Source organism: Apium graveolens, chromosome 4 (assembly GCF_009905375.1).
Source record: "Apium graveolens cultivar Ventura chromosome 4, ASM990537v1, whole genome shotgun sequence".
Taxonomy (NCBI): Eukaryota; Viridiplantae; Streptophyta; class Magnoliopsida; order Apiales; family Apiaceae; genus Apium; species Apium graveolens.
Window position 1 is genome coordinate 260,540,631 of NC_133650.1, and position 12,139 is coordinate 260,552,769.

Genomic DNA, 12,139 nt, shown 5'->3' on the forward strand with positions numbered 1-12,139 from the left:
GTCTTCAGCTTTTGGTGGAACCGGCATTTTCTCACCTACTTTCTTCTTCTTGGAAGAGTTCCTCTTCCTTTTCTTAGGATTGGAACCTTCACCAATTAGAAGAACAAAACTCTTCTTAAGGGAAAAATTCGATTCCGCAGTCTTCAACATGTTGTGGAGTTCACGCAGGCTGACATCCAACTTATTCATGTGAAAGTTCACAACAAACTGCGAGAACGAACTCGGAAGCGATTGCAAGACTAAGTCTTGGCTCAGCTCCCCATCCATGTCAAAACCAAGTTGTCCAAGACGTTCAATCAAATTGATCATCTTAAGTACATGGTCATTCACAGATGATCCCTCAGACATCCTACACCCGAACAGCTCCTTCGATATCTCATATCGAGCTGTCCTCCCTGCCACATCATACAACTCTTGTAGATGCATGAGGATAGTGTGAGCATCCATATGCTCATGTTGCTTCTGTAGCTCAATGTTCATGGAAGCTAGCATGATGCATTGAGCAACATTTGCATCATCTATTCACTTACGATACACAACATGTTCATCATTATGTGCATCACTAGCAGGTTCAGTAGGCTTAGGTGAGTCAATCACGTATTCCAGCTTCTCAATCCTGAGAACAATTCTCAAGTTTCGAAGCCAGTCAGCATAATTAGGACCAGTCAATTTGTGAGCATCTAGTATACTCCTGAGTGATAGTGTAGAAGACATAATGTACAAAGTAAATCTGTAAATGATAAACACATAACAACACTTAGCAAATATTTGATTTCATTTCAAAACACTATATGAATCGGGTCTTTATTCATAAGTGGCTCCCACTAGTTTATCTAATTTATTCAATCCCCTACATGAAAAATTAAGCATTCATAATGCTAGTGGGAATAGGGATCCTACATTCCATTACACAACCCCGGCTGTGGCACGAAATACCATGTAATGTTCAATAGGTAGACAACTCTTGTCAATTACATCTAATGTTATTCCCTAATCAAACTTTAGCCTCTTGAATAATTGAGTCACGGCTGTGGCACGACAAACTCAATATTCTAAGTCAAGTCTAACCCAACAATCCGTACAATTGAATCAGTCCCCAAAGGCCCATGGTTGTGGCACGTAACGACCTTTAGATTCTTATTCAATGTACACATCTTTATGTAATAGACAAGTATTTCTTATTTCGAAATCAAAGCCCTCGGCTGTGGCACGAAACGACAATGATTCAAAAATAAGAACTACTTTCTACCATGTTGGAAGGCTATGACCGACACAAGCCCGTTGTGTCATTGGCCAATTACTACTTGATATTATTTAATTTTAGAGGGATTATATTACGTTACAATCATAATCATATTATAAAGAGATTCTTCCCTTTAAATTAAATATTTCAAATCAATAATCAATAATCAGACGATTCCCAGATCGGGTGGAGCATTGTCAAGAGGCGTCACTTAATAACCCTTTCTTACAGATAGAAATCTGTTATTGACAGAATCATCCTTTCTCTCATATCGAAAATTCATATTCAATTATGTGTTTCACAAACACAAGAATCTCATGATTGTATTCATAATATTGTTTTTAAGGTTATGAAACAATTTCACTATACTAGGTTGTCTAACAAACGCCTTATGTTTATTTAAGTTCACCTAAATCTATCATCGCATGATAAACTAAGCATATATCACATATATCAACATGAATAAACATCAAGGTAGCCATGTTACATCATCTAGCACATTAGTCTAAGCATTATACATCTCTATGTATCACATGAAGCATTTAAAAGCAACTAAAACAGTTAAAAATAGCTTTAAAACACTTCATGGAAATATAAACAGTTCAAAACTGTTATATAAACTAAAATTGATCACTCCATTAGATCCGTCTCGAAAAAACGAATCCAACGGTATATTGCACGCCTAAAACGGAGTTACGAAACTCCCAGAAAATCAATTTTAAAATCAACAGACGGGCTGTAACGCATTACAGGAACGCGTTACAAGCCCTGTAACACATTCCGGTGATGCGTTACACCCCTTTTAAGCCATTAAAGGGTGTAACGCATTCCGTGAATGCGCCACAGGTGTGTAACGCATTCCCGGAATGCGTTACACCCCTATTTTATTTTATTTTAATTTTTTTTTCGCCGCCTGACTTTTCTTCTCGGAAAACGAGCCGCCGTACTGACATCTGTGTACCTGACTGTCTTCTTTCCGTGCCATTGAACAGGTAATAGCAGAACAGCAGAAACATTCTTTTACAGCAGATACAAACATATATATATATATATATCTATATACTATATATATACATATATTTACTTATTAAATTACGAATTTTAATTGAAACAACTTCAAAAATTCATAATAAAAAATCTATACATCCTAAAATTATGAAAAAAATACCCAGACGATCTACAACACTTGTAGAACCCAGATCAACATTCAAAATTATTCTGAGAAACGATTTCTCATCAGACAAAATTAATCCACGATATAACTTGTAAAAATCATAATTAATTCATACAAGCACATAAAATTCTGAAATTTTTACCACAGATCTATATGCATACAACCTGGCTCTGATACCATTGTTGGATTTTTAAACGCAGCGGGGGCATGGCAAAACACTTTTACACATACAAAATCCAAATAAAAGCATATAAATCGTGAATAAAAATTCGAGGGATTGAATCTAACCTTTTAAAATAATTCGGAGACAACGATCAGAGATCCTTAGCAGTTGCTCCTCAAGTGTGAAGCACTCCACCGGTATCCACCAAGAAAACGATGTTAAGGAGGAGGAAGAAGGTGGAGAGAATTGGGTTTTCCAAACTTTTTGGGTTTTCGGGTTCGATGTGGGTTGGAATAAAATAGGGTCTATAATAGTGTATTTATAGGCAAAATTTTCAGCTGAAATTTTCCCATAAATAATATTATTATTATCCCATTTATTATTCTCATTAATAATTAAAACACCTTTTAATTATTAATCCTTTTTCTAAACACTTTAGAAATAATTCTCTCTCTTGATTTAATTTCCAAAAAATTAAATCCTTAATTAATAATATTAAGAACTTTTCTTAATTAATTTATAATCAATTAAATCTCATTTAATCAATTATTAAATTTGCCAATTAATTATTTATTTCATAAATAAATAATTATTAGCCATTATTAATTAATTCCTCCACCATTAAATCATTCTCCTTTTATGGTGTGACCCTGTAGGTTCAATATTAAGCCGGTAGTAGAAATATATAATAATAAAACTATTTTATCATTATTTATATAAATTCTCTAATTTATTAAATATGATTAATTAATTAATCACATTTATTCTACATCGTGAGTGATGCTTCTCAACATATCGCGACTATCCGGATAATATGAATTCACTGCTTAGAATACCAAGAACCTGTCAGTGAATAGTTATCGTACAATAAACTCCTTCTACCCTACAATGTTCCGATTAAATACAAGGCATGGATCTCGTGTCAAGCCTATCTAATTTAATCACTTGCTTACCATTTACTATGCTTAGTTCTATGCAAATTAGAAACTCCTTTCTAATTTCATTCACTCTGGCCAGAGATTCCTGAACTAGCATAAGTGGATCAGCCTTGAACATTCGCTTCCTTTACTGGAAGGGGTAAATCCTTTATTGATCATACACTATCTTTATGTACAAATTCCTATACCCAGAAGAGCCCTAATAATTGTCCCTGGAGACTAAGAACTAAACCAAAGCATAGTTCAGTGTACACAAGATGACTATGATGACCTCAAGTCTAAGGATACTTGTACAACTATCACTATATGAACAACTACTGACACATTAGTGAACTCCATCAGTTGTTCAGCTATGCGAGTCATGTTCAGTAAACTTATTCTATAATAAGCACCTACATACTAGCTATAGTGTCACCACACAAATGTCTATGAGAACAGACATCCTTCATAATGAAGCAAGCATAGTATGTACCGATCTTTGCGGATTATTAATTACCAGTTAGTAATCCTATGACCAGGAACTATTTAAGTTTAGAGTTATCATCTTTTTAGGTCTCACTATTATGATCTCATCATAATCCATAAAAAGCTTTACTCTAAACTATGGTATATCTTATTTAAACACTTAAATAGATAAAGCCCGTAATAAAAACAAAACAAGTCTTTATTAATATCAATGAAATCAAAACAGATTACATAAAAGTTATTCCTAAATCCGAATACATGATTGTACTTAGGACATATTCCTTTCACTATAGGGCATGGATGATCTCCATTATTGGTTCAGGCCTTAGTTTAGAGTCTTTTAGTAGTAAATTTGCCTTGGTTGAGATTTAATTCGTGGTTTTAAAGTGGGAGTTAAGGTGGAAAGGCTAGGATAGAATCCTGAAATTTTTTCCAGATTTGCATGTGAGTTTTATGTTGATTTTGAATGAGAATTTCTTAGGCATTGTTAGGCCCAAGCCACAGGGAGTTAAGGATTGGGGTATAATTGAGTCTAGAAGTCACAAATTAGAGAAACTCGACCATTTAGTTAGGTGCACACACCAAAATTTAGAATCTGTCCAGCAGGGGACAGTTTTGTTGCAACTTAGAAATGAGGAGTTTTGACCATGTCATGGGTAGGCCCTCACTAGGCATTGGTTAGCCCTAGTTAGAGGGAGTGTCAGAGGAGTTTTTCCAGCCATAGTTCATAGGAATTGAGTTAGAAACATGTGTAATAAGTTAGTGCAAAACATGACACTTTTCTGTCTAGAAAACAGGGAAACATTGGACTTTAAGCTTAGGCCCAGGTAGGCCCAAGCTAGGCCCTTGAGCCACACCAAGTTTTAGGATTACCTTATAGTCAGAAGAGTCTAGTGTAGAAGTTTGAGAGGTAAAATTGAAGTGTAAGGGTGTCAATTGTACTCATAAACCCATTGGTGTCACCCTGAAATCACTATAATGAGCAAAATCACTTAAATATTAGTTTTAGGGCACTTATAAGTGAGGCCTGGGTTGACCATCATAGTTGTAAGATAGTATGAGGTCATTAGAGTATAAGGCCTAAGTCAGGGTCCATAAGAACTTGATGGTTTAAAAAAGGCACTTCGAGTTATGAGGTCGATATTAAGAGTTTTGGCTAGTTTAGCATAACTAAGTGACTTGAGTAAGTGGAGTGAGATCACCCAAGCCTAGCGATGTAATATAGTGTGTATGGATATATTATTATGTACTTAAATGTGCTATGTGAACATGAGTAGCTATGTGAACTATTTTGCTTATAAGGTAATTATAAGCGTTTATGTGTATTTAGGCCTAAGTGCCAATGTGCGTAATTTCGGTTTATAATTAGGTTGAGTTAGTGAGTATATATTATAATGAGGATATCATTATTTTGTGTAGGCTCTCGAGATGAGGGTAAATTTGCTATTAAAGTCGAGTGAAGCTCTAGTTGCTCCCACCTGCCAGTCTAGTCAAGCCTTTCTCAAGGCAAGTGTTTCAACCTACCTTTTTGTTTATACTGCAAGATAGTGTTAGCCCAGCTTTTATATATGATGCGAGCATTCTAATTCACCTTGATATATATGATCCAAATGGTTTTAAATCTATTTTCCGTATTATATGCAAATGCCATGAACCCTCAAGTATCTATTGCAAGTAGTTTAACTTTGCTTGGAGATTTCTATGCAAGTAATTTAAAAGTCATACCATGCTAATATACCTAGTAATTATGATATGGAACCCTGTGCAAGTTATACTCAGTAACCTTATCTTGATACCTAAAAGTCAGCTATCCCTTAAAAGTCATTCATGATTGCTTGATAACCCTATTCTCACCCCTAAAACATGATACCCTGTTATACTTTGAACTGATGCTCACCTTCTTTATATTTCAATACCTATGTCTTATCTGGAACCATTACCTTGAACCTAGTTTGACTTAGTTCCTTCATACTATCCGATAACCCTGCTAAATCTCATTGTCAAATTTCTTGTGAATAGAAACCTTGCAATTCCCTTGATAAAGTATAGTCTAGTTGATCATGGCCATGAAATTTAGTGGACCTATTTCCCTGTGCTTCAAATTTGATCTAGAACCCTTGATATAGATGCTCACTGTTTAAGAAATTAACCGTCACTTGGCATCAGTTTTTAAAATAAAAAGTTAAAATTTGGATTTCCAGTCCCAAAGGGGGACAAATATTTTCTTTAGAGTGTGAATCTGGACTGAGACACAAGTTCTTTCCGCTCTTAATTTGTAGGCTTAAAAGTTGCCTAGGGATCCCATTAATGTTCTAGAAACCAGCGAGGTTCGGGATTACTTCGCGGCTGATCACCGGCTGTAATCCGTAGCGTCATAAAATGGTTTTTGATAAGGAAATGGTTTTGAATGGTTTTATTACAATAAAAGATGCCATCATCCTGAGAGTTTATCTCTTGATACTATATTGTTGAATCTTTCAAGTCCATTATTAATGTATTATTCTTGTTTATGTATATTATAGCGCTTGTTGAGCATTTGGCTCACTACTTGCTTACCCTGATATTACAGCTAGCAGATATGGTTAGATTCAAGCAGACAGTGCGTAAGACTTGTGATGCCAATTCGTATGTTCGAGCTCAGGTAGTTAGTGATTTTGTGTGTGAGGACTCGATATTGGAATCAGGTCGTAATAGTTAATAGTGTTGGATTGTTCCAAACCCTAAACTCTAAAGATCTTGGATTCGAATGTATTACTTCCTTTTGTTAACTAATATAATTACTCATATATTGTCTTTTGTAAATGTTTGGGGAGTGACATTTTTTATAAAGACTACGTTTATTATACCATGATTTCATCAGAACCCACGTTGATGATGAGTCCGATTATGGGCTAATCGTTATCGTGGGATTCTAGCGGATTTATTTATGGAATTCTTTAGTTAATTTGTTTCGATACCTTAGTGTGTGGTGATTGTATAATAACCTAGTATTGGTTGTACTTATTCGTCTTATAAGCATCGCGAACTTATAAGATAATGTGTTAATTCTTAATGAAGCGACAGTGAATTTAAAGATTTAGAACTTGCCATGCTAGCATAGGTTTATGTGTTATTATTATGCATGATTCATAAGTAATTTTAACCATCTTAATTTCCCTATGTAATCACGATAGATAACTTGTGCATTAAACCGTTATGTTGTCAAATTCTATAAACATATAGGGTCTCAATATAATTGGTGTCTGTTCAGCTTCTATCTCTTTTGTGGATGTCTGGCAGTATGTTATTCGTGCAACGAATGTTGGCGTTTAGCAGTTTCGTGATGTCTGATTAGTGTCATCACCATTACATGCTAAGGTTAAGAATGAAAAGGCTATTGAATGAAGTATTTAATGAAGTTAGAATCCCATGTTTGTGTCATATATTATTCACATCTCTTTAATCTCTTAGTTTATGTTCTCTAGTATAATTCTCAATAGTTAATCGTAGTATAATCAAAACCCAAAATGTTATTCGTCTTAGCATTGAATAATAGCCATATCATTGTTGCATAAGTGCATAAATCACAAAGTTAATCTAAACCAGCCTCTGTGGGAATGAACTAGAAATAATTCTATATTACTTGCGATCGCGTATACTTGCGTGAATTATTAGCGCGTGCTTAGCGACTAACAAGTTTTTGGCGCTGCTGCCGGGGATTCAGTGTTAATTTTTAGTTTATGTGTTTGTCATCAGTGATCGTTAAAGTTCATTGACTCGGACATTGTTACTTACCTACTCTTTTCCTTGTCGTGTTTCAGGTACTCTAGCGAACGTGTATGCATACGCGTTCGCGGGCTCGTAAGAGAAATCTGGATCAAGCCGAGGAGGAAGCTGTAGTGATTCGAAGGGAAGTTCTTGAGGACGAAGAGAAAGTAGAAGAAGAAGAAGAAGAGAAAGTCGAGGAACCATCTATAGTAGTGATGGGAGATCAAGCAGAAATTCCTAAGGCTTTGATGGACTATTCTCAGCCTAAGATCAATGATATGCAGTCGAGCATCATCAGACCAACCATCGCGGCTAACACTTTTGAGATCAAGTCAAGCACGATTCAGTTGATACAGAACTCAGTTCAGTTTGGGGGTTCTCCAACAAAAGACCCCAACATGCACATCAGGGATTTCATCGAGATCTGCGACACTTTCAAGTTCAATGGGGTGACTAAAGATGCGATCAAGCTGCGACTCTTCCCATTCTCTCTAAGGGATAAAACAAAGTGCTGGTTACATTCTCTACCACCAAGGTCTATCACCACATGGGAGGATCTTGCTCAAAAGTTTCTAACTAAATTCTATCCTATGGCGAAGACTGCTGCAATCAGGAATGCTCTTACTCAGTTTGCACAGCAAACTGGAGAATCTCTATGTGAGGCTTGGGATCGATATAAGGAGATGCTAAGGAAGTTCCCACACCATGGCATGCCTGATTGGATGATTATAAACTATTTCTACAATGGTTTAAGCGCACAATCTAGACCTATGCTCAATACAGCATCAGGTGGAGCCTTATGGGCCAAAAGCTATAATGAAGCTTATGAGTTGATTGAGCTAATGGCAGCTAATGAATACTAGAATCCTACATAAAGAATATTGCAAGGAAAGGTAGCAGGAATTCTGGAAGTGGATACAGCTACTTCTATAGCTGCTCAACTTCAAGCTTTGACGATGAAAGTGGATTCTTTGGCTAATTATGGAGTTAATCAAATCAATAATATTTGTGAGCTTTGTGCGGGGGCACATGAAACTAAGCAGTGTGCTATTTCTAGCGAATCAACCCAATTTGTGAGCAACTTTCAAAGATCACAGCAGCAAGCTCCAACCACTCATCATCCCAATAACCGCAATCATCCTAATTTCAGCTGGAGCAACAATCATAATACGGTGTAACAATCTTATCATCCATACACAGCAAAGCAGTATAACCCTCCTAGTCTTTAGCAACCGTAATATGCCCCTAGGCAACAACTTCAACTTCAGCAGTTACTATAAGCTAATTAAAAATCTGAATTGGAGGAGTTGAGGCTCATGTGCAAGAGCCAAGTGGTTTCAATCAAGACCTTGGAGAATCAGATTGGGTAAATTGCTAATGCATTACTGAATCGTCAACCTAGCACGCTTCCGAGTGATACTGAAGTGCCAGGAAAGAAGGAAGCTAATGAGCATGTTAAGGCAATTACATTGAGGTCTGGTAAGGTTGCAAATCCTGAAAAAGTTAAAACTCCAGAATCTGAAGTAGAGGCTAAAGAAGAAGTGCATAAGGAAGCAGAAGTGGAACCAGGGAAGACTATCATTGAGCACACTCCTTCTGAGGGTAATATAGGGGAGAAATAAATCTATCCTCCTCCTCCCTTTCCTAAGAGGCTGCAAAAGAAAAAGCTGGATAAGCAGTTTGAGAAGTTTCTGGAGGTGTTCAAGAAACTTCACATCAACATACCTTTCGCTGAAACTCTTGAATAAATGCCTAGTTATGCGAAGTTTATGAAAGGTATTCTCTCTAGGAAGGTGAAGCTTGATGACTTAGAGACCGTTGCTCTCATGGAGGAATGCAGTGTTGTGCTGCAACAGAAGTTACCTCCGAAGCTTAAAGATCCTGGAAGCTTCACTATTCCATGCACCATTGGAAATGTGTCATTTGACAAATGTTTATGTGACATGGGAGCTAGCATCAATCTGATGCCCTTGTCAATCTTCAAGAAGTTGGACTTGTCTGAACCAAAGCCTACTTATATGACTCTGCAGTTGGCCGACCGTTCGATTACATATCCACGAGGTATTGTGGAGGATGTCTTGGTCAAGGTGGATAAACTCATCTTCCCTACTGATTTTGTAATTCTTACTTTCGAGGAGGATAAGAAGATTCCCATAATCTTGGGAAGACCTTTCTTGGCTACTGGCCGAACCTTGATAGATGTGCAGAAAGGTGAGCTCACCATGCGAGTGATGGATCATGATGTAACTTTTAATGTGTTCAATGCCATGAAATTCCCTACGGAAAATGAGGAGTGTTTTAAGGTGGAGATGGTCGATTCTGTGGTCAATTCTGAACTCGATCGATTGCTAAGGTCTGATGCTTAGAAAAAGCCTTGTTGGGGAATTCCGATAGTGAAGATGATGAAGGTGAATAGCACTTGTAATATTTGAATGCTTCTCCCTGGAAGCGAAAAATGGATATGCCTTTTGAATCTCTTGGATTGGAGGAGCTGAAAAGTTCTCTAAAGCACCTCAAGACATCTATTGAGGAAGCTCCTACACTCGAGTTTAAACCCTTGCCTGAACACTTGAGGTATGCGTTTTTTAGGGCTGCATCTACTTTGCCTGTTATTATTGCATCGGACCTTTCAGGTAGTTATGAGGAAAAGATCTTGAGAATTATGAGAGAGTTCAAGTCGGCAATTGGATGAACTATAGCAGATATTAAGGGAATCATCCCTTCTTATTGCATGTCATCCCTTCTTATTGCATGTATAAAATTCTGCTAGAGGAAGGAAGCAAGCCGACTGTTGAGTAACAGAGAAGGCTAAATCCGATCATGAAGGAGGTCGTGAAGAAGAAAATTCTCAAGTGGCTAGATGTAGGGATCATCTATCCTATTTCTGACAGTTCATAGGTGAGCCCAGTTCAGTGTGTGCCAAAGAAAGGTGGTATCACTGTGGTAGCTAATAAGAAGAATGAGCTTATTCCTACACGAACAGTCACGGGGTGGAGAGTTTACATGGATTATAGTAAGCTAAACAAGGCTACAAGGAAGGATCACTTCCCTCTTCCTTTCATTGATCAGATGCTTGATAGATTGGCTGGGCATGATTACTATTGTCTTCTGGATGGCTATTCGTGATATAATCAGATCTGCATCGCTGCAGAAGATCAAGAGAAGACTACATTTACATGTCCTTTTGGTACTTTTGCATTCCGGAGAGTTTCTTTTGGGCTATGTGGAGCATCGGCCACTTTTCAGAGATGTATGACGGCTATCTTCTCTGATATGATTAGTAATAATATAGAAGTGTTCTTGGACGATTTCTCGGCCTTTGGAACTTCTTATGATGAATGCTTACACAATCTTGGGTTAGTGCTGAAAAGGTGCGTTGAGACCATTTTGGTTCTCAATTGGGAGAAATGTCATTTTATTGTGCGCCAAGGCATCATTCTGGGTCACAAGGTTTCTAGTAAGGGTCTTGAGGAGGACAAAGCCAAGGTGGGGGTTATTGAAAACTTTCCTCCACCAATTTCTGTTAACGGAATTCGTAGTTTTCTTGGTCATGCAGGTTTTTATAGGCGTTTCATCAAGGACTTCTCTAAGATTTCGAAGCCGTTGTGCAATTTGCTAGAGAAAGATGTTCCTTTTAAGTTTGATGACGAGTGCCTCATTACTTTTGAGACACTGAAGAAGAGTTTGATTACGGCACCTGTTATAACTGCACCTGATCGGTCCGAACCATTTGAAATGATGTACGATGCAAGTGACTACGCAGTTGGAGCAGTTCTTGGGCAAAGAAGGAACAACATATTTCATGTAGTATACTATGCTAGTAAGACTCTGAATGGTGCTCAACTGAACTACACAATTTCTGAGAAGGAACTTTTGGCTATTGTCTATGGTTTTGAGAAATTTCGATCTTATCTACTTGGGACTAAGGTGACAATTTTCACTGATCATGCTGCCATTCGATATCTCATCTCGAAGAAGGACTCGAAGCCTAGATTGATTCGATGGGTTCTTTTACTTCAAGAGTTTGAATTAGAGATCAAGGACAGAAAAGGGACTGAAAATCAAGTCGCTGATCATCTCTCGCATTTAGAGGATCCAATTGCTACTTCACAAGTTAAGTAATTGATTAACGAATCTTTTCCCGATGAGCAATTATTTGGAGTGCAATTAGAAGAACTGTGGTTCGCCGACATTGTGAACTACCCTGTGAGTAATGTTATGCCTCTACAGTTGACTTCCGCTCAAAGGAAGAATTTTCTGCATGAAGTGAATTGGTATATGTGGGATGAGCCGTTTCTTTTTCGACAAGAATTTCTTGACAATTAAATTATGAATTTTTGTACGGATGATTGTTTGAATGGTTTGATGCTTGCATGTTGTAGAGCTTGTCTTTCTAATAATTTTGGTAT

At 37.2% G+C, this 12,139-nt stretch overlaps 1 non-coding gene across 1 annotated transcript; it reads right to left on the minus strand.

The window, feature by feature from the left end:
- Nucleotides 1–8,335: 8,335 nt before the first annotated feature.
- LOC141722961 (small nucleolar RNA R71) lies at nt 8,336–8,442 on the minus strand. The gene has a single exon (XR_012575958.1). It is a non-coding gene; the product is annotated as a small nucleolar RNA R71 (small nucleolar RNA).
- Between the last annotated feature and the right edge of the window lie 3,697 nt (nt 8,443–12,139).